The following is a 24,521-nucleotide window of genomic DNA, read 5'->3' as shown; positions in this document are numbered from 1 at the left end:
CATCTTGATTTCAGAAGTAAATGTCGATGTACTGAAACAAAAGATGAGCAAAACAACTTTTGCTGTTGTTACTGAATTTCAGTGGTGGCTGCAAAGCAGTAAGTACTGCCATTGTATCCTGGAGGGCACAGCAGGTATAATTCAAGTTGAGGTGAAGACACTTCAGTCTGAGTGTTAAAGTGCTTATTTGTTGCCTAAGGTGATTGTTAATCTGACCTGTAAACCCTAGAGAGCAGTTGTTCAACTATTTGCTGGTGTAGGCTTAATTCAGTTGCCTAAACAAAAACGTATAATGATTTTTGAGATGTAAAAGAGAATCTTAGATATCTATGTAGGCTGGTAGGTTTTATGAAAGCTTTTAGTAGGCCCACTCCATGCCCTTTTGGCATCAACTGAATCACTCTGTAGACTCATTGTATTGAGTAGGTCTGCATTAATTATTGCCTTAGTTTCAGCTGGGACAGAATTGTTTTGTCAGAGTGTCTGGTATGATGTTTTCGTTTTAGGAGAAATACAATGCTGATAACATGGTAATGATTATAGTTATTGCTAAGTAGTATTGTATAGAGCCAACGCCATCCCAATGTCTCAGTTGATACTATCAAGGGGTTGGGAAGGGGTAGAATCAGGACAGCTGACAAACTGGCCAAATATTCTGCAGAAGGAGGGTTTTGAAGAGTGTGAGAAATCATCTTACTCTCTTTCACTTGCCAGGATTTAGCTAGGCATTAGTTGGTGGGTGGTGAGCAATTGCTTGTTATCATTTATTCTTCATATTTGTTATTTATTATTTGTATGAATTCATATATAAATTAATGTATATAACAAGTGGTATCATAGCTATTATCCTTTTCTCTATTGTAGTAAATAGATTTATTTCAACCCACAAGTCATTTTTTTTATTCTGCCCGCATCCCTTTGGGATGAGGAGAGAGTGAGTGAATGGTTGTGTGGTGCTGAGCTACATGCTAGGCTAAAACACAGTTATAATGGGAGTGTATACAACCAGTACTTTTGTGGACACCTGTGTGTAAACACCTAAATACAAATGACTTACCCCCTGAGCTGGATCCTGTACAAGTTCTGCATATGGTGCTTTGCTACATGTGTGTATTTTTATTTATACATAGTAGAAGAAAGTCTTGTTAAAGGATTTGAAGCAAAGCTACAGTGATAACCACTTAAATCAGTAGAAGGGGGATTGGCAGATAGATGTGCATCTTCTAGATTGAAATAGGATACAGCCTTGGTGTGGCAGACCCAAGAGAGTGCAAATACGCATCAGACCTCTTGTATGTCATTATGAGATATTAAGCGTGACCGGGGTGCGGTTAATCTGTACAAAAATGATTGGTAAAGCCATATAGGTGGATGATTTGGGGCAGAATTACTTCTGTTGATTTATTTGTTTGTAAGTATATTAAAGCCACCAGAACAGCTTCCAGTTTGCCAGGCTCTTTTATCAAAGCTACCAGTATTTTTTCAGTTTGAGCGAAACTGTTAGCATGGTGACTTCTGAAAAAGAAACATTATTAAAACAGAAGGATAAGAAAATTATTGCTCTCTCTGCCCTTGTAGGGTCAGTCTTTTTCATTTCAGTGATTTCCTGGTTTGAATAGCTCTACAGCCTGTCTTGATATGACTGCTAATGCTCCCCTGATTTCCACCTCTCCCCCCACCCCCCATCCCTTTCTTACTGTTTCCTTTCCTGAAGAAAAACTTCCCCTGGTGAGTAGTCATTTGCTTTTAGGGAAAGAACACATCCCCCCTTCCACCACTGACTCCCACTACCTGTGGCAGCTGGGTGCAGACAGGCAAAGATGCTCTCTTTCTTCAGCCCACTTGCGAAGAGCAGGGCAGCCTTATAAAGTACTCCCACAGGAAACTATGTAAATAAAACAGGGGCTGTTCATCATAGGCCTAATAGGTGTAACAAAGAATATAAAGGAAACAATGGAGAACATGATATTTTTATGGACAAGTGTAGTAAGAATGATTAGACAAAAGCTTGGAATTGAAGTAGGAGGAAAAAGCAGAAAGAGTAGATAATGTGAATCAGGATGTTACTTTGAATTCAATCTACTGAAAACCATAAGTGGGTCAGGGGAGATAGTGACTAAGCTGAAGCCTAGAATTTGGGAACTGCTGTAGATGTAGATGAGAGCAAAACCAGGAAGCGAGACAGCCATGAAATTGCTGGAAACAGCTAAAAGACAGGGGATGTAAAACATATTTTTTCATTCTTAAATTTTACCTTACAGGTGAGAGGAAAAAAACCTATTGGTATAGGAAACAGGCTGCCCAGGGGAGGAGGTGGAGGAGTCACCATCCCTGGAGGTATTTAAGAAAAGGGTTGATGTTGCACTGGGTGATGTAGCTTACAGTGGCCACAGGTTACATAGGTTAGTGTTTGGACTGAATGATTCTATTGGTCTTTCCAGCCTTTATGATTCTATGATTCTATGAGCAGCAGTGTAGAAGGTAGATTAGGGTTAAAGATGGATTTTTGTAGGAGGTATGAGGATCCAGTAGACTGGTATTTTAAGTGCAGCTCCTCTGGTTTTATTGAATCAGTGTGATAATTCTTTCATTTATTTGGCAGCAAAGTAACTTCATGTAAAACTGTATTTCTCCAGCATTTATTAACGAAAGTCCATTCCTGCTGAGTACCATTAATGTGTATTGAAGTCAGTGTCTCAGGAGACTGGGCCAGAAAATGACAGGGAAAAAGCCTTCTTTATGTTCTGACAGAACTACCCTCAAGGCATGAATGGACAGTACAACACTGAGCTCTGTAATAAGAACTAAGGAAAGGTGGAAATTATATTTTTCTTGTTACGTTGTATCTGTAGTTGCAGTAGGCTATTAAGTCCTGTACAAACTGCAATTTTCTCTATTGTAGAGTTTTGTAATTGTAGGATTTTGAACATACAGGTAATTTATTTAATTTATATTTACCTTTCACACTGCAAGTATTTGTAACCTTTTTTTTTTTTCCCCCAAAGTCCACAGATGGATTTTTAGCAACCTGACCCTGAGTCTTCTTACTTTGAGAACAAGGTTTTGGTCAAAGGAATCAGTCACTTTTTTGCTATGGCCGTCCTACAAACTACCTTGCGCTGCTGTAATTCAATGCACAACTTTAAAATAGAGTGCAGTGAAACAGGAATGAAATCAAGATAACTTTCATATGGTATACTGAGGAACACTCAGTACCTGAGTGTCCCAAGAGGCTAAGTTGATTACGGACTTAAGATATCAGCAGGGAGCAGTGATTTCATATGCACTGATTTTTGCAATTCATCTCAAATGCCACATAAAGCGGCACCCTTTCATGTATCTCAGAATGGACACCCTGAGCCACCAGGCATTATCCTATTATGCAGAGTCCAGGGTCACAAAGGTTGTTTGCAGCTTGGAAATTCACAACAGAAATAGGAAAACTGGGTCAAAAAATGCTTAAGGGATTACTGTTTCAAGAGATTGAGAGATTTTTTTTTTTTTTTTTTTTTTTTTTTTTTTTTTTTTTTTTAAAGTCAGAGTTCTTTGTTTTCCTTTTGCATGGCAGATGATTTCTAGAAAGAATGATCAATTGCAAATTCAGGCAGAATGGAATTCAATATCAATGAGAAACATACTCTTTTAAGGCAGGATAAGTGAAAATCAACCTGAACTTCTCTGTTTCAAGTACGTTTGGAAGGTTTTATTTCATTACCTTTGTGAGCTGAGAAACTCTTTTTAACCCTCCCACTAGAATTTGGTTATTTAACATTTCATTGAGACTAGCAAGATTTTTGAGAATTCATCAGTGTGATGGTAGGTGCCTGTGTTTGAACTCCTCTCTAAATATTTCCTTACAGTCAGTGCAAAGAAGGTACCCATGATTTCAATGCATTTAATGCTAAATGGAAGGGGAAAAAAAATGATTTAATGAATTGTTCCTTAAAAGTATCACCAAGTTTAACAGGTATGTTAAAGTAGCTCATGTGTAGTTGTCTCTCCCTTGTCTGAGATTTAGCAAGAAAATAGTCTAAAATTTGTGAACTCAATAGAACAGCCAGTGCAACATCTGCTGCTGATTTTTATCTGCTTTATAATAAAAGGGAGGGGAGAGGGGAATGGCAGAAAAACATTGAACTGCTCAGCTCCATTCACTTTTTCTGTATTAAAACGTGTCCATACATATGCTTTCCACCTTTTCTGATTGTGCATAGATAAGATGGAATGCTAACAATGGAGAGATTTCTCAGCATCCTCAAAAGCACTAGTGGATTTTATCTGGTGACATGGGTGAGCCCTGACTCATATTTGTAAGTCCTATTTTTGGATCTAGGTTAAGAGAACAATTTCTACTTGTTACTTCAAATAAAGTATATTTTGAATGTAACACAAAGATAATCTTTCTCAATTGAAGTCTTCTAATTATTCACGTAATGGATTTAAGGGCACTTACACTCCTTGTGTAATATCCATACAAGGGAGCTGAACTAGAGGAAGGTATGACAAGAGTCACACAAATTGGTAATTATTTTCAATATAAAATGGTGGCAATTTTGAACTCCTCTATGCTTAGTATTAGTGCTCAAGGCAATTATCAATAAACCCACACAATAAATTGTATTCAGTATTGATGCTGAACATAGATGTATGTTTACATATATTAGCTTGTTATTCTGGAGTTAAGTATGCTATATTCTTTACAAACGGTTAAGCTCTAAGAAGGAAATACTGTTGCATATTCATAAAGTTCTCTGGATGAAAAACAAAAATTTAATGCTTTAGACTTTCACACATTACAAGGTCTTAATAGCCCCTCCAGCAATGAACGAATCTTAAATGTAAATGAAGGTGAAGGCAACTAAGTACATTATTAATTTAACTAACATTGGCTTCTTTCAGTATTAGTGACAAACTCCAATCAGAGAAGATACCGAAAGATGCACCTTCTGTTTGGAAGAAACTTGTTAGATTATAGAGATACTATGTTGAAAGGAACATGTGATGATCTTTAGTCCAATCTGCTGCACAAAATCAGACTTAGTTCAAAATAATAGCAAATTGCTTGTGGTCTTGTCTAGTTACAATCAGAAAAGATACAAAAATAGAGAATGCACAACCTTTTTTGGACAACCTGTTCTAGGGCATAAACAGATTTGCAATAATTGGCTTATAGAATTTATATGTTCTTCATTTTATTTTAGTGGAATTAGCGCAGTACCATTAACTGCTTCCACTGTTTTGTGTAAATATTTTATGCAACAGAAACTTTTGTCTGTTGTTTTAGAAGTTTACCTCTGTAAGTCAGTAGCTAGGAGGATAGAGGCCTTTTTTCCTCCAGTTAAACTTGCAAACTTTGTATTAATATTTTAGTTTTTACATACATGTGCTCTGAAAAGACGAGAGTGGCTTTTCTATGCGACTAAGCTGGATTCCCAGTTAGTACTGTTTGAATGCAATCTACAATGATGAGAAATTGCATATGATCCCCCTAACAATGAAAAAAAAAAGTATCATTTAACTGTGCTGTCATTAATTAAACAACTTTGGTGGTTGCATAGTGTAAAACAAAGCTCTCAGAGCCTGAACAGGCTTTGGTGCTATTTAAAATTCATATGTGAGCTTCCATTATCTTGGTGATCTTCTGGTTCTGCTGACCTGATGCCAAATCAAGTGAAAAAGCAGATTCTCAAAGAAAATGAGATGTTGCCTACGATCTAAGCTTTTTGTTGCTCTGTTATCTAGCAACTAAGCTTGCTGGACACAGTGCTGAAGACTATCTTGTGAGCAGGAAATTCTAGGGGGATTTGTTAATATAACTCATTACATCCACAGTAGGGCTGAGCATTTGGGCTGTCTATAGGTTTTCCAATCACCACTCTTCCATCTCCTCCAAACCTAATTTGCTACAAGAATAGTTTCAAAGCTGAAGGAATGCATAGCTAAAGCACAGAGTCAGTACGAAATTTTGTTTCTGGACTTGTACACAAACATTTACTTTACTGTTCAGTACAGAATTAGAACAACTAATTTCCCAAGTTACATATTTTACCTAAACCACCCTGTTCTCTCAGGAGTATCCATCTTTCTCGAAACTTTGTGGTTATGCCTTTTAGAAACGATTTGTTCATTAATGCAGCAGTAATCATGAAAATAGGTCACAGCCTCTTTGGAGTTAAGCTGCTATGTCCCCATAGAGAACAGCACTTAAATATCAATGGTGTAGCCAGGAAAACTCAGCAGTTATTTCCCTGTTTTCTGCAATTCAATGAGGAGTTGTTCGATGCAGACCCTGTTGCACTCCAGATGAATGGCGGTGATTGTGAGAAAATGATCTCCTATCAATGCGAGATGCCACACTGGGAACAAAGACTAGTTCTTAGCATGATGGGATGAGCTCACTCTAATCACCAATTTGGGTGACTTTGATGCTTGTCCAGGTGCCAAATTTTCCATAAATGATGTAGGACAAAAAAATTTATAAAAAAATGTTAAACGGGGCAGTGTCAAACTGATTCATGACTTCTGTATCTCAAGGTCATATTGGGTGAGATGTCATATAATTACCCTTTTGTGTGCCATTTCCTGGAGAACCACCACCCCGTCAACAATTTGAACTTTTGTGGTGCTAAAATCATTCGTATTAAATTTACCATCACAAGCAAAAAAGCACAGACTTGTTTTTGAAATTCCCAGAATGTTTGAGTTTATACATGCACAAACGTATAAAATTTATCAGTTTAATTCAAACTAACATGACTTCTAGATTTTCTCAACTTTGTATTTCCATCCTGGGATTTTGGTGTGCAGTCAGTGAAATCTTAGGATGACTCACTTCCTGATATGTCATTCCTCTGTTTGCTGTGCCTATTCATATATAAAAAAAATGGGAAGAACCAGACTATAATGACTTCTCTGTTTGATGAGCAGTCATGAATGCTGCAATAACTGGAAGTTTTGTATAATTTGTTTGGTGAGATATACAGTAGGATAGCAAAATCCACTTGCAGGAAGTAAGCATACTAGTTTGCTTCCTTTCCATAATATTTCCTGTTGCCTTCCCAAATCTCTTAAGATGTCCATTCTCTTAGTCCATTTAGCTCTTTGCAAATTACTGCCCTTTGTCCATGTTCTTCCTTAAGAAGGCATTTTGAAAGTTAGGCAGCAAGGTCTGATGGAAGGAGGGGAAAAAAAAAAAAAAAAAAAAAAAAAAAAAAAGGCATGTACTGCTCATTACCCTAAAAACTCATTGCCCCAAGCATTTTCCCTTTTAATCTCGTGTATATGGCAAACTGAAAAAGGCCTCATGGATGCTAATCCTGCTGTCCTGAGCAAGGTTGTCTTCCCTTTTCACCGGGTGGGAGGAGCCCTTGCGTGGAAAAGGAAGAGGAGTGCAGAAACATTTCTTTTACTGTATGTCCCACTGGAATAACATGTGAACGTGGCACAAGCAGTGGAAATCAAAGGTCACTGAAAACACAAAAGAATTAGTATAAAATTAAAAGGTTGTTGGGAAGATTTTTATTTTGTTGAGTGTGCATGCAAAGTGTCAAAAGAATAGGAAATGAATTCCCTGAAGGAAAAAAACTGCAGAGCAATGTTTGGAATTGCCAAGCACATTCTTCAGGGAATAATTTTTTTTCTTCTGTATACTGCCTTAGAATTACTAAAACCCCTAGATTTTCCTGATTTTACTCATGAATATATTTTATGTATATTAAGGCTGCTCCAAAAGTAATTTCTCCTATATTTTTTTTATATTGGCCCAAGATGTTGGAGGTGGATGTTGGTGGTATGATAGTAGAGGTTGAACCTTTCCTCAAATATTTCATTACATTTTGTTGCTTTGTGAGAGATGGCAGCAAAAGGGCAGTCTGACAAAATGGTGTCTGATGGAAGTGCATATGAAACAGAGGTGTGCCATTGAATTCCTCTATATGGAAAAAATGGCACCCACTGCTCACTGAATGTTTATGGAGACCAAATGGTGGATGTGAGAACAGTGAGGCAGTGGGTGATGCGTTCAAACAGAGGTAAGCAGTGACATGAAAGACAAGGCATGTTCTGGATGGCCACGCACAGCTGTCAAATGAAGAGCATCTCAATCAGCTCATATGTGTGAATTGGCAAATTACAACTAAAGAACTGTGTACGGAGCTAACTATTGGCTTCGGTGAGTTGGAAATGATGGTTTCCTGAATCACATCATTACTGGTGATGAGACATGGTGTCACCACCATGTCCCATTACGTGGGATAGGAAAGGGATCTTCCTTCTGGATTTCCTGGAATTTGGACAAACCAGAAACCCTGACCGCTATGTCATTATACTGACTAAGCTGAAAGCTTGAACTTCTAGAATCAGGAGAGAGAAAAACACATCATTTCTCTTGCGGCATATTAATGCCTGGCCCCATACCAGTTCAAACACCGTGGAGCACGTTGCCAATCTTGACTGTGGCTGCCACACGCACTGTATAATCAGGATTTGGTGCTTTCTGGCTTCCATCTCTTCGAGCCAATGAAAGATGGAGTACATGGGCAACATTTTCCTAGCAGTGATGCCGCGTTGCAGCTGTGAAAGAGTGGTTCTCCAAGAGCGGGTCTCCTCAGCTGGTGATGATTTTTATGAGTGCAGCATGCAAGCTTTTGTACATTGCTGGTGAAAAGCATAGCTAATGGTAGTGACTATGTTGAAAAATAGTGTTTTGTAGCTGAGAATTTGCTCTATCAGCTAGTGTTATTGTGCTCTTTGTAGATGTTGTATTCTCTACGGAAATAAATAGGAGGCATTACTTTTGGAGTGTCCTATGTATGTTATGATGTTAATTATAAGCAGATTTACTAAACTAAGAAAACCCAGGTGACTTGCTGGAAAAATATAACTATTAAGACAGAACATAGAGTAATTTTACAGACCTCTGGATTAAAAAAAATCAAAAGCAGATTCATTGCAGGTTCAGAAGCATAGTATTGGAAAGATGGGGTGCATTTTGAATATGACATGGTAGATTTAGAAGGAGAAAAATCACTGGATTTCTTTTGTATCTGCTGTATTTTCCTCTCTTTTAAAGGCCACCTCGAGGTATTATTTGCATTTGCATACCATGGATGTGTGGCTAATGAAGTAAATGCTATCGGAAGTCTGACTATGTCATTCATTTCTGGAATGTGTTTTTGGTTACAGTAAAAGATCATTCTTTATTTTTCCTCCCTTCCATTAACTCTTGATTGTAAAGTACTTTTGCATTATCTGCAGCCTTTACCTCATGAACTTTTCTGAAGATACTCAGATTAATCTGAAGATGAATAATTCTGGAAGGTTCAACAACAATTTCTCAGTCACCACCATAACTAAGAAACTTATGAGACCGTGCAGTATTGCTTTTCTTCATATTTAATCCAGAGATGCACACCTTTTCCCATTATCGGGTGGGATAGATGAAATTTGACATCTGTCATGGAATCAGCCCAGAGTTGTGATGTCTGGCAGTGTAGCATTACCTTTGGAACAGCCTTGTAATAAAAGAAAAAAAGAGATCAAAAATTGCAGCACATTTATAAAGTACGTCCCCCTGGCCCCTTCCCTGTGCAATTGCAAAGCTTCAGGTCATAAACATAGCTTGCTGGCTGATAAGTCCCTTAGCAGCAGTAGGACTCGGTGTGTTATCAGCTAATGAAATCTATCTGGTTTCACACTATGCCCGTTAGCTCTGCTGGTGAACTTGTCCTTTAGTGATGCAGAATTTCAGAATCAGTAGGTACATCAAAAGCTTAACAGCAAGTGTAGAGGGCTCTTCTAAATAATAGCAACTTAAGCAATACTGTGAGCTCTTACTAATTGCACTTCCCTTATTCATCAACAGTATGCTTTAGTGTTAGTCTTAATGTGAAAATGGTGTTATTTTAGCCCAGTGATGTTATTTTAGTGCTCTTCTGTTGAAGGTAGTCATTGACTAAAGTGCTCGAAATCAAACCTTTTTATGTTATTTTGCTGAAGCTGTTGTAGTCTAAGAAGAAATGAGAGATGTGAGCCAGAGCAAGAAATAAATGACTACTTGCACTATGAAATTCAAGGCCAAGGATTAATTAAAATACAAAAGTAGCTAAAGTTGCTGTGCTGAATTCAGAGCTGATGGATTAAGTGGCACAAAATTTATGTTATTAAGAGGATGTAAGTGTGTCTGACTGAGACTGAAGAAGTATAAATGATTCCGAGAAAGAGATTCTAATTAGAGAAATGTAAGTGACGCTAGGACAATTTTGAGCACCAATCATGGATAAGTTTAGCTTAGATAACAATTTGTAGAAGTTATTCAGAGTAGCTCGGGGAGAGCTACTTCACTCATGTATTTATCTTGGTTGCTTTTACACTGGAAGTATCCTTCCTGTTTTTCTTTCAGTGTGGAGTGCTGTGTCCTAGCTCTGATGTTGCATATAAAGCATATCGAAGATTCTGAGTGCTGTGCATTCTCCATCCCTCTTCTGCCTTCTCAGGTGGCTAACCTTTCTTTCATACATGCAGCATACATGAGAGAAGAGAGCTGATGCTCTGCCTTCAGGCATTCCCTTGATAGCAGAAGAGCACAATGGTGCTGCTCATGTCATGCATTTTCCTTTTGTGAAAGCAGCAGAGCTAGGCGTGGTAGAGCAGAGCAGCAAAACTGATGCATTAGATATGAAAAGGTGCTTATACATGCTGTGTGTAGTTCACGGAGAGAGACTATTGCAATTTTGGTGGAGTCTTTGAGCAGTTTTAAAAATGACAAATTGTAGGAAATTCTATCTTTGTGAAGTGGAAGATGTATGAGATACGCTCCTCAATTTTCAGATCTCTCAGTAAATAGTCTTACATTATTAGCTCTCAACTTGACAAATTGAGCCTTACTCTTACTATTATCTGCTGGTGCTGCGAAATATCTTAGCATGTTCTATAATTCATAATAAAACCAAGACTACACACGTGTAGGTTGTTCTGAAGGTAATGCTCCTATTTATTTCCATGGAAATTGCAACAGATACAAAAAGTGAATTTGATAGAGCAAATTCTCGAGCAAATTTTCAACAGTGTTTTGCCTATTCTTCAGTGAATCTCAGTGACTGCCCTTTTTTTCTGCCCTTTTTTTCAGTGGCACACCTTTGCTTCGTATGCACTTTCATATCAGACACCATTTTGTCAGTCTGTCTTGCTGCTGCCATCTGTCACACAGCAAAAAAATGTAATGGAATATAGGTTGGAAGGTTCAACCTCTACAGCCATACCACCAATATCACCTCTGACATTGTGGGCCAACATAATAAAATAAGAGGCATTGCTTTCAGAGCAGCCCTCAGAGAGTGTTAGATAGTACACGAGATTTCTTTAAATGCTAGGAAATGTTTCCACACCATCATGTTCAGTAATAAAAGCCAGTGATACAGATTGTAGTATCATTCAGTGAGAGCCCAGAGAGCATAAAAGTGCTGAGACTTTGCTGTCAATACTTTTATATTGATTGTGTGACCTTAGTTGTGGTTTTCAAAGTTTTGCACTCAAAAAAGGCCCTTTGATACAATGACTTTTTTCTAACATCATACAGTTCTTGCTTTTCTCTGCTTTTTTAATGCATTAATTATAGAATATTCAAGGCAATAAAGTAGTTCTCTTCTTTGTTTTAATATGCCAGGTCAGACATCTACACTGTTGTTTCTGCCCCAGTGCCCTTTTGGTTCTAGTTTGTTCAGAACTTCTTGAAACGCATGTATAGTTGTTATTAATACAACTAATTTGCTCCACTTGGTTGCTTGCCTAAGTTTTGCTGCATCATGACATCAGCATTTGATTAAAATAAAATTTGTTCATATTCAGAAAAAGAACAGTGAAGAGGTGATTCTGTCCCAGAGAAACAAGTACTTACAAATGGATCACTGATGCATTTCAACCATTTGGCATGATTTGTTTTGGGGAATGGAGAGAATGCTTCAACTGCTCTTCAGTTCTGTCAGCAAAAATAAAAGGAACCTCAGCAAATAAGGATGCTGAATTCTTACTTGTAAATCAATAACGTTTTGCCAAAGTGATAAGTTAAACAACCTCTCAATGTTTGTGTAAAGATGCAACGAAACAAGCAGTGTGCTGCAGTTCAGGTAGAATATTCAAGTATCATTTGAGTATGCATGTTGACATTTATCTGAATGGGGCTGATGCAGACAGCTAGTTTTTTATGCGAAAATATATAATTTTAAAGTGAAAATGCATGTGTTAAAAGGCTTAAGGAAACCAGGGGCTTCTCCTGCCTTGTCTTCCTTCTTTTCCCATATTGCTGTTATTCAGTTATTCCTTTGTTCCTCATTTTTGTTTTGTTTTTCAGGTTCTTTTCCCACACATTATTTGAGAACGTTTTCAGGTCATCTGTAAAGCTGACTTAAAGCTGACCATCTGTAAAGCTAAAATGCTATTCCTTTGGCATTTCATTTACTGAAACAAAAAAAGGGTTGCCGTTACAGTTCTTGTCATCTCATCTGGAAAGGTATTTTGAATGAATCAGGTGAGGTTGGAGAACAAAACATTTCATTTTTGTTACCATTCTGTGCTAGTCCTGCCTTGTAAACCTAATCCATCTCCTGGCTTTTGTTTGCATGTTAGTATGCGCTCTCATTTCATTCAGTTTAGTTTTTTATCTTTTTAGTATCTGTCTAGTAGCGAAGGAGTGCAGCAAAGCAAGGCATATTTAGCTTTGTGATACTTTGTTTGGCAAGCTCAATGGGGATATAAGCAGACTAGTATTCCTATGAAAGATTTACCTCCTGCAGAAAAATGTGTTGTATCTTTGCCAAGTGTTTTCACAAGCCAGAGTAATAAAGCTGGGACCTTGGAGTGGCTAACTGAATCTCCTACTATGCCTGTAACTTTCCAAAAAGTGAAAAAAAGCCTCAGAAATATTTTTATACATCTTAGGTTTCCCTCAGATCCTTTTGCATGAATTTCTTCCTGAGAAACAGGATCCAGATAACTTAGGGAAGAGTGATAGCTAGTACCTAAGTCTGTCTTTTTTGTTTACTGTGCTGAAGGAATGTCAAAAAAGAATTTATTACTTTGGCTATGCAAGTACAGTTGAAGGAATTGTTCAGTTTTGTGGATAATAAGCGTTGAAAATAATTTGTGGAGATCATCAAGGCAAAAGAGACTAGAGGTTGATTTAGTGTTTTCATGACTGATTTAAAAAAAAAGAGAAAAAAAAAGGAAAGAAAAAGAAGGAAAAAGGCTGGAGAGGTTCACTGAAACTGAAATCTTCAAGACTTCAAGATCTTGATGAACGTTTCCACTTGTGCTGTCCATACTCCACATGCCCTTCACTCCTACTTGCCAGCTTTACTGGTGGAGGAACCACAGTTGAAAATGAGAAATTTAGGGAAAAGCAACAAGTAAGATAGCAGAGGCAGACAAGGCACTCTTCTGTGGTGTCTTCCTTAGTGAAGGCAGTTTTGTACTTACCTTATCTCTAAGACTGTCTTTACAGTTGAGTCAGATTTGATAAGCTTTCACATAAGAAACAACAGTGATCTATTTTCCTCTTTGCCACCAGGCTTGGATAGTGGGAAGGGACACTGGCTAACGTGGGGCAGCTTCTCTGATAAGGGAAAGAAAGAAGCCAACTGGGCATCATTTATACACTGTCCTTTGTCATTCAGCTGTGCATGCTTAAATAGAAGTACTGGTCTTTATATGTCGTCAGTACATCACCATTTGAGGTAACAGCTGTTGCTGCTAGGTCAGTTGTGGGTTTCTTACCTTCTGGTGTAGTTTGATGTTTTTCTCAGATTCTGCTTTTCTTATACAGACTTTCCTTTCTTGGTGCTGGGTTTGTAAGTTTTCTGCTATTAAAAATACCTCATTTTATTAAAGTATGCTAGGCAACAGGATTTGGAGTTCTGTTACTTTTAACAAAGATTTATTTTGTTCTAATCCATTTCCTGAAGAAACGTGCCTGTTTTGTCACTAAATCAGGGCTGAAATTAAAATGGGAACAGTTTTCTCACATAATACATAAATCAAAATTATAATTTCTTTGCTGTTTTCCAATTATTAGAATATTTAAAATGAACATTGGTGTCCATGAATAATTGAGTAAGACATGCTAGAATTAGGCAAAAGGAGCATTTGTAGAATTTTAATGAGTTTTTAAGCAGTATGTGGGTGTATGAAATTTCTGTATAAGTGTTTTTGGTTTTTTAAATGAGAAGTACTGAGTAGACATTGTGCCATATAGCTACCCAGCTCTGTTTCTAATATTGCTACCTTCAGTAGATAGCAATCCTCTATTGGACAAAAACAACATCCAGGATATAGGCTGCTTTTTCTGTAAAAACAGCTTCATGGCTTTCTTCCACCATTAATGCAATTTGCAAGGCAGCTGCAGCAACTCCAATTTGACTGAAGTGGATTCAGGTGTTAAGGTCATTAGAAGATGATCTAGAAAGCTCACATCAGAGAAGCTGACTCACATTCACCCAAAACTGAGAACTGAATGGTTAGGTTCCCAACATGCCTAAATGCATGTGTTTAGGTGAAAAAAATGCAGTACTTAGCTGCCTACCAGATGCCCATGGCATCAGAGCACTCATCTGAGATGCTGAGGGTCTGCATTTGGAATAAGAAAACAGAGGTAACCTATTTGTGTTTTGTTGGAATTTATCCTGCCCATTGATAAGTCTCTTGGGAAAGCAGAGCTGCTGAACAGCCCCCGGAAGAAGGCTGCTTCTGTGGCTTGGGCTGTCTGTTGGGATGGAGGAGCTGCAATCAGTATCTTTTCTTGGTTATATCTTTTAGAAAATGTCTTCTGCTTCATCTTACACCTGCTAGGTGATCATACTATACATGCTGATTATAAAATACTCTCATAAAAGTATTTTAGAAACTACAAACTTGCTTTATAAACAGCAAATTAAACTCAATTCTCCTTCTGAATTGTCATTTCTTATAGAATGAATATCAATTCTTATAGAATGAATAAAAAATATTTTTACAGGGATTTTCCCCTTCCACCTGAAGAGCACTGATCATTTATGAGACTGAAGGAAAAAATGGCTTTCTGAAACTAACACTACATTTCCTGCCTTCTGAGTGTAACTTTAAAAATTGTGGAGGTAATTTGGGGACCTAGCTATAACTAAACATCAGCAAATTCAGGTCGTGTTGTAGCTGAAGAGAAAACTATGTGGAGACCCTTGTGTCTTTGTTTCCAAAACAAAATGAAGACATTATTGGCAAATCAATCTTTTAAGAAGTCCTCATTCTGTTTTGTTCAGTTTTGCTCCTTTGAGAAAGTCATTTTATGAATTGAGAACTGCCTATGAGGTCCCTGTAAAGTGCAAAGCCTTTCATCTAGAATCAGGTGTGAAGAAACAATGCTCCCTGATTTTCGTTGTTTTGTTCTGAAAACTACCAAATCTGAGGTAAAAACAAAAACAAAAACAAAATCCTTTTCTCCCCTACATGAGTTGTGGATGTACTATAGCCAGGTGTGAGCTTTGCAGGGAAAAAAAAAAAGGGCAAGACTGGCCCTGGTACTTGTTACTCTCCTCCACATGTGTGTGCCTGTGGGAACGCAACCTGCTCCTTCTCCCAGTTTCACCATTGTTTCTTCCCTGGTGGCAGCCAGCCATTGCCAGGTGGGTGAGAGAGAAATAGGCAGGGCCTGAGATTGGCTGGGTTCCTCCCACACATCCTCCAAAGGTGGGAAGGTGAAGCCATGCTTGGGAAAGCTGTTGTGTTCTCGCTTGGTGAATAAACCCCTGATCCTGCAAGCTCATGTTTGTTCTCAGGCTGCCTCCCTTTCCCATTAAAACAGTTAGTTATTTTCTTGTTTAGGCTGGCGATGCCAGAGCTCACACAGCTCTGCACAGCTACTGGAGAGTTTTCTTCAGACTGATTTCTGTGATGGATTCATGGATGGTGTTCATGCAGTAGTGAAAATGAGAGATCTGGAAAGTTGAGAGCCAATATACAGAGCTAGCAAATGAGGATGGGAATGATGAACAAAATGTTGCCGTGTTAAGGATTGGGCTACGCTGTTTAAAGCTAATCTATACTCTTTAACCCAGAGATGTCTATCTTCTGTCCATTTACTGGAAAGATGACTGTGGTCTATGTAAATGTTTTCATAGTTTCCGTGTTGGCAGAATGGGTTAGCATGGGTTAGCTCTCTCCCAAATATCCTTTTGTTCACTCTTACCTGTAGAACATTATCTGAAGGATACATTAAGTGGTTTCTCTATTTTCTATACACTGGTGTATTTTCTTTCTTTGTAAGATTCCTGGAGCCCATTTTAAGGTCATTAATATTTTTAATGTTAGAGATACAGTGAAGTGGCTGGTAAAGGAGAAATGAACATTTTTCTTTGTTTTGTTCTAATGTTCAGGCCTTCTTTATGCATTCCTCTATTATTCTTCAAGTTTCCTCCATCTAAGTATCAAGATTGTTAGCACTGTTCTCTATCAACTTTTCTGCTAAGTTGTTTGATTTCTCCTACTTACAGTAAAAAGAACAAATAGTCTCCTTTTCTGATAAAAATTCTTTTCCTCCTTCTACTCCCCAAATCAAAAGCTAACAACATACTTTCTTAGGCAAAATCAGAGACACAAGCAATTATATTTTTTGGAAAACAGCAACAACAAAAAGTGAAAGATTTAAAGCAACAGTTGATCCAATTGTGATTTTGTGACCAGTTTAAACCAAAAATAGACTATCAGTGCTAGTGGTGCTAGTGGTAGAATCGTTCAAATTTATGCTATGAAATGTATGATAAACACAATTTCTGAGTAGTCTTTTGAAGATATGAAGAGCTTACATTGTCAGATACTGAAAAGAACAAAAGGAAAACACAACAATAAAAAGATCGTGAAAGTAAAATAAATGCTAAGCCAACGATGGATCTTAAAACTACACGCAATTTCCAGTAGATTTATGAATGGGTGCTTTTATTGGCTGCCTGTAAGCATTGTGGAAAAAATGGTTGACAGGAATTTACCTTCATAAACATGCAGAGGATAACTAGGTCTTACACACTGCTTGGGTCTGCTACAATACTCCTAGTTTCATTTACATTGATAGTATCTCAGTGAGTTTTCAATGAGTCACAACATATGGATCTACAAATAGTAGTTTTAAAACAGGTGTCAATTTAAATCACAAGAATTTCACTGCATTCCTGCTGCTTGCTTCATGGAGTGTGCTGGCTGCCTGTAGCATGGCTGGCTGCAAGCCTGTGAATCAGAAACGTTGCACATAAAATGAAAGAAAAGCCCTCCTTTAAATATTGTGGTTTAATCTTCTCTTTGTGGGGTTGAGGTATATGCTGAGGATGTGGGAAATGTTACACATTAAAAAAATATTCAGTCATGGGTAGAAATGTTTGCACTTTTCATAGCCTTTGCTAAATGATATTGAAGGTTAGGGTTGGTTTTCATTGACCTCTGCTCGATGCTGGATAGTTTCTAGCAAGTGAAAATATTCACCGTTGTCCCAGAAAAATCTTAATTGGCTTGACACAAACTCCTCTAAGAAGGTTTGCACGTGTGTATTGTGGCCAAGACTGATTTCCCCTAAAGAAAACCTTCCTTCTTATGGAGAGAGCGAGAGAGAGAGAGAGAGAGAGAGAGAGAGAGAGAGAAAAAACAAAAAAAAAACAAAAAAACAAAAAAAACAAATCTACTGGAATACAGCCCAGATTATTTATTCTTAATCTTAAAATGATGTCCTCATAAAAATTCATAGACACTCTGCATGTTTAACTGAGACACAAAGATTCATATGTTTGCTGCTAACCGTCAAGGAATGCCAAGAGGGGTCCTGGTTTTGTTTTTCTTCATCAGCAACAGCTTTATCAGGAGTATGACTTCTGTGCACATGGCTTTTTTCCACTATGGGTTTGCTGCCCTTGTGATGGTGTTGAGGCTCCTTCTTTCTGCCAAGCAGTCCCTGTCAAATACGAAACACCACCATGGCTTTTTCCTCCTTTTTGTCTTTCTGTCTTCATTTTATGCTTACAATATGGAGTACTATTCTAGGATCTAATATCAAAGGAAAGGTTACTTTCTTAATGCTCTGTGAGGGGCAGCATTGTCAATTGTAAAAGTTTTTTTGCAGCATTCAGCTTCTATGACATTTCATTATTTTTAATTTGGTGGCTGTTCCTTCTTTCTCCCACAAAAGAGGAACTCTCTTACTTCCAAAATTGCTTCTCGGTGTCAGGAAGTAAAACTTCTCATTATAAAGATTGTAAATATATCTCTGTGTTCTAGGCAGGCTGCCAAGCTGCACTACATAGCACATCTTTTCTGTCTTTACCTTTAGTGTGTGGTGTATCAGGGATCTTGAACCAAAATTTGATGAAGTAAGTGGAAAGGCTCCCATCATCTGCAGTCAATTTTGGTCCAGGCCCAGTATGGCAAAGCTGCTGTTAGCAGATTTTTTTTTTCTTTCCAAAATGTAGTAACAGTGACATCCATAGAACTTGTGAAACTCAGTGTAGCTATCCATAAAATGTCTACCTTATGTAGGTGTAAGGGCCTGGGAATGCTTTGTGCCTCATCCATCTGCTTGTTCATTAGCTCTAGCTTTGAAATAAAGTCACACATCTTTAGTAGGCTGGGAACCAGATGACAGTAAGTGTAGAATCCACTATCTGAAATAAGCTTGATTTTTTTTATTTTTTTATTAATTTTTGGCTTCTTAATATGTGCAGTAAATAATTTACTTTCATTTTTTGTTCTTGTGCTATTTCAAGAAAATAGTTTATACACTATATATTAGATATAAATACTTTACATTTCGTACTGTCCTAGCAGTACAGCATTTACCTTTTCTTTATCCCTGTTGCTTTTTTTAAAAAATTTGATGGATCTGCATCATATAGCTCATTGAATGCCTGATGTACTCTTTGATTGCAAACATCATTTCTGTGGACTCAAAATGCTGACTGTGACTTTCCTCTTTATATCATAGTTAATAGTTTGGGTACTGAATTTTAGAATCATCTAAGTTGGAAAAGGCCTTCAAGATCAGTAAGTCTAACAATCAACCTGGCCTATCATGCCCTGTTATTAAACCATATTTTCAGTGGCGTGTCCATACATCTCTTAAATGCCCGCAAGGATGGAGACTCCACCACTTCCCTGGGCAGCCTGCTTTGGTGCTTGACCACTGTGAAGAAATTCTTCTACCTCTGCTCCTCCTCCTTTGGTTCCTCTTAGGTTCTCCTTCCCAAGGTTAGTTTACAAGTAATGCTATTTAAAACCTCACTGAAAGAGGGGAGAGTAGGAGAAAGAAGGTGAAACCAAACGACTTTTCTATCACGTTTCATGTCACATATCATTTCGGATGGTTTGACTGTTTGAAGTGCCATGTGAAATTGTGGAATTGCTTGTCTTTGACGTAGTCTTTTGCCTTTTTCCACTGAAAGTTCAGAGGATGTGTCCAATAAAATGTGAGGTTCAGTGGAGCTGGCAATGGGGTATGTGTGACACACAGGAGTTGGGATGCAGTGATAAAGGAGTATATTTGTTTGCTTCCTATTTCTCCTTCAGACATACAAAATTGTAGTAAGATTACAGGCTTGGCTTTTGAGTAGATGCCTCACAATGACAGGCCTCAGCAGTCAGATGACAATGTAGTTTGCTTAGAAAGCATTTAAGGATTGAAAGAAAAACAACGGCACCATTTCTCTCTACAGATTTAAAAAAAAAAATAAAAAAATCAACTATCAACTTGGAACAGAAACCAACTGTAGAAATTTTAGATCTGAAACAGATTTTTTTCTTGAAATTACTAGTATATGAATATGAGCACATAATGGAAGTGTCTACTGACAGTAGAAGTCCAAATCTCATTTTATTCCAGCCATTCTGATGACACTGACAGAGACAAAGAACTGATTTCCCTCCTCATGATGCATCAGAAGAAACAATTTTGACTCACACTTCTGCTTGTTGGACAAAGAGCTGTGGGAATGCTATCTGTAAAGATATAAGGCGCTTACAGTCCTTAAACTTTAAATCTTAACACCAAGAAAGTGCTTTGCATAAAAATATGTATAAATGCAGTTTGTCAGGTGCCAGATCCAAACTGCTGGAATGTGTAGAAAAGCCATGATGGAAATAAAGATTATCTGCTAGAGCAGATGGATCACAATGGGGAAAATCCGTTGACACTTGGATTTGTTATTATCTATGAAGTGGAAAAATAAAGCAAGTATTTAAAAAAAAAAAAAAAAAAAAAAAGAGTTCTGACACTAAGACTGTTTCAAACATTTATTTTTATATATTGTGCACACATCTGTTATTATCTTTAAAGTTTAAGTCCAGTTAGAATCTTTCCAGTGTATAGGATCTGACAGATTTCCGTGGTGAAGATCTCAGGATCACTGAACACTTACTGCTAATTTTATGTAGGGTTGGTATCCAAGTCATAATGCTCCTTCCTAAGTTTGCTTTTTTCCAGGTAACTTTATCATCTTCATAACAGTTTTCCCTGTAGGCTAAGTTAGAAATGCATAAGCACGTAAAGGGCACAAATAGCATCTTTGCAAAGCAGTGTTTTTATCGGTGAACCTGATGCAGAATTGTTTTTCAGGTTAAGAGGAGTACAGAACTAAAAGCAAATGATGTGATTCATCCTTACCGAGATTTGCAATTCTTACTATGATCAGCAGGTCAGTTCCACTCTTGGCCTTCTCTAGGCAACATGCACTGACTTGATACTGTGTCTCTTTTATTCCTCTGACTTCTCATTTTTTAGTGTATTTTTTTCATACACTGCATTCTAAGAAACAATGTACTTCTGTAAATGTGTATATTCTACTAATGGCAGTTTCTCCTGGCTCCCGCTGCCCAGACACTTAAAATAATTTGTTAGAAACTACAGCTTTTTGGAGACTGGTAAAATTTACATAAAATTCTTTTATCCTGATTACTGTATGGAAACTCTTTCCCTATTTATCACATTTTGGCTGATTAATTTCAGAGAAGCAACCACGAAATGCCAGGTGTGATAAAAGTCATGAAGGATAACTGGAGCAGTGTCAGAGCCCATGCTGAGCTGTTTAGTGTGAGATGTCACAGAAATGGATTAATGCAGCCTGTTCAGGGTGGGAGGGAGGGAGAGGGTTGCCAAACAGATGTGTGATGGATGGCTGCTCAGCAATCAGATTACACATCCACACAGAGCCTTCTGACTATTCTTGCCACCCATGTTGTCAATCTGAGGAAAAATATTTCAATGTTGTACTTTGATGGAAAGCCTACCCAGGGATCTGCTAAAATTGCTACCCGGGAAGGTAGGTAAAAGTCAGGGTCACACATCTTTGTGAAAGTAATACATGGATGTTAAAGGAAGATTTTCTATGTGGTTTGAGGATACTTCGAGACAAATTTCCTGTAAGGCTTAAATTTTTTGTCTATCTGCCTTCCTTCTTCTGTAACCTCCTGTCTTCCACTCCCTGGTTGTCTTGATATTCAAAATTGATGAAGCTGACATTTATGTTTCCATGAAAATCTTGAAGGATGCATTCCCATCCCAACTGCTGTCTGCAGTCAGAATCTTGCATTGTCTGCAGACTTTGAAGCTGAACTAAATCCCAGGATCTCAATACTTTAACTCTTTGACTAAATGAGAATTCAGGTGATTTTTTAAATGAAATTTCAGAGTCCTTAAGTGATGCTGTTTTATGATGTTTTAGTACCAGGTTCTTTCATGTGAGCCATTACCAAGTGACCAGGTAGGCTAATTAAAAGCCTTACAATTGATTCTGATACTTTTGAATTTATAAATAAAAAGCTTTGAATGTTTCTAAATTTTTGGAATTTTTTTAACTTCCTGAAGATTGTATTTTGTATTGGAGTTAGCATCCTGCCTGACATTAGCCACAGTGTCATTGCTGACTTGGACTTTGGCTGACTTTATTGAACTACAAAAGTGACTCATGGACCTGTAGCAGATCAGAAGCAGATTTTGGGGTTTCTCTTGCAAAGGGCAGTGATCCTAAATTAGTTGAGAGCTTTAGGTGCATGAAAGTTCCTGCATTCAGTGGCACAAAGATATCAAAGTTGCCGAGTTTACTGAGATGTCTATTCTACAGTTTTCTTGGTTCTTGTAGACTACATTGTGCTTAGTAGAAACAGAGGATTGGGCCATAAAAAATGATCAAAGTTCTTAAGTCTTTTTCCTTTTTCTTTTTTACATTCACTGCTTTAATTTCAGAGTCGCTGCCATCCATTTCTATCTGTCTTAGCTCTAAAAAGCTCAGCCCTGCAGCTAGCTTTAGACACTGCAGAAATCTGGGAGCACCTGAAGAACGGAGGTCTCTGGAAGCCTTCAATTTCCAGCAGAACCTGAAGTCTCCTTCTGCACTGCATCTAGCAAAGTCAGACTGCATTCGTGTTTTCTTCCTTCTCTCTCCTTTTTAATCTCTGCTTAAAGGTGCTGTTAGGCAACTAAAGATTTGAATTCTGTTACTAAAGATTTGAATTATGGACCATGAAGAGTTGCACTGTAGGTATGAAGTTTGTTGGTCTGTAGCAATAAATTGTTTTTCCTATAGCTTCAGTATCTAGGTGATTGCTTTTAAACTATTTGTTCTTTACAAAATCTTTTACTACTTATGCATGTGCAGGACAGGATGTGCACTGCTTGTTCCTGACAGGTACATGGTAATTGCAGACAACAGAGGATGAAAAGGGCTTTTTATCACATAACGTGGCTTCCCTAAAAACTGTGTGCCAGCAGCATTTTATTGGCAAGATTAAATGTCAGGCACCCTGCTTTAGAACTGATTTCTGCTGTGTTTTGATGAATGCTTGTACTTTCCCAGCATACAATAAGAGGGCTTGGAGTACACCAATGCTTTAAAAATTAATACTTTAAACAGTGTGTGCTATCGTGAGACGTCTGTCATCTTTGACATATGTCCTATATCAACTGAGAACATTGCTGCTTTACAACAGTAAGAAATTAGTTTGAGTTCTAAAAAATAGAGCCTTGTGTTCTCTGTACAGAACAATAACATCTGCAGTAAAAAGCAGTTCTGGAAACACATGGCCTCATCTGTCTCTTGAGCAGAGTGATATTAGTAATTTCCACATATTTAGCAGTAAAGTAGGTTTCCAAAGTGCAGTCTTCTGTGATGTGAACAGAAGACACAGGAAAAATTCAAGCTATAGAATTGAACTTCTTATTCTTTTTTCATGTTTCAAATTCTAATCTATCAAAAGTGGATTCATAAAAAAAAAGTTTCTCCCCTTCCAGTACTCTTAAGAATTCTGGTGCTCAGTATGCGCTCCCATCCAAAAGATCCATTGATTTCTTTCTCCATCCATTCCTAAAACTTAGAGAAATAATGATGTGCTTGCATCATTTTTGATACTCAGATGGAGAATATAAATGACAAGATTCACTTTAGCAGTATCAGGAATGGAACTAATTTTTATCAGGCTGCAGTACAGATGCTTTAACTGTAAAGACATACAATTGCATCAATTTTCCAAGTGCTTTGCTGGAAAATATCTGCATCCTGAACTTGTTTATACTCTGTCTCCAAAGGTCAATTAGAAGAGCCATAGTAAGAGGGTATAAGCCCCAGTGACCATTTCACTCTTCTCACCAGTACCTCCTTTGGAGAATTAATATTAGTGACTTGCTTTGCTATGGATTTTCAGTGAGGTTTTAAGTGTCTCACAACCAGACTAAATGGGAAAGAGGGTTTCTGAAGGTAGGCATGCGCTTAAACGGGGCTATATGCACAACTTAAAGGCTTATTATTGTTAAAGATATTTTACACTTGATGTGTAAATCGCAGGCTCAGCTCAGCACAGCTGAGCATTTTGTTCCTACCAGATGTATCTAACTTCTGTTGCACCAGTTTATGCTTGGAGCTTATTTATGGCCCTAAGTAGTAAGTGGAAAGTGTGTCTGCAAGAGAGAGATCATACTTCAAAATGAGCATTCTCAGTTAAAAGGTTGATGAGGAAGATATTTGGTACATTTTTCAGATAGCATAAATGTATGTCACTTCATTGCTCAAATAAAAAAAAAAAAAAAAGCTGTGGCCAAATACATGCTCTTGGGCATGCAGATATTAAAGTTTGGGTTTATTTGATTTGTTGGTTTTAAAGGAATTTGAGTATGTTTATGTAAAACACTATGAAAAAGCTAGTTGCTTTACAGTATATCTATATATCTAATAGATATACAGTATCTAATAAATTAGTAATATGCATGATTTTTCTGATTGTGTCATTTCCTGCACACTATTAACAAATTATTGGATGCTGTTGACAAATGAATTTACATATTAGGCATCTGACCATGTAAAGTTGCATTTGTCTATCACTTGATTTTACAGAACTGTTGCATATCTAGTGATACATGTTGCATTGCCAAAACCAGTCAGGCATTACACACATTTAATTAAGAGTTTTAACAACCCTGCTATGACAGATCATACAGAAGGTCAACATCATTCTCAGAAGTCTGAGAACAAGTGAAGGAA

General features: G+C 37.6%; 1 protein-coding gene across 1 annotated transcript in view; it reads left to right on the top strand.

The window, feature by feature from the left end:
* The window catches only part of SLC35F1 (solute carrier family 35 member F1), a gene marked incomplete at both ends in the record, with an annotated part of 230,285 nt that overhangs the window by 40,821 nt on the left and 164,943 nt on the right, over positions 1–24,521 (top strand). The gene's annotated exons all lie outside the window — the stretch shown is intronic.

The sequence above is a fragment of the Tetrao urogallus genome (assembly GCF_951394365.1).
Source record: "Tetrao urogallus genome assembly, chromosome: 2".
In the NCBI taxonomy this organism is placed as follows: Eukaryota; Metazoa; Chordata; class Aves; order Galliformes; family Phasianidae; genus Tetrao; species Tetrao urogallus.
Note: the sequence above shows the minus strand (reverse complement) of the source record. Positions and strands in the feature narration are given on the sequence as shown.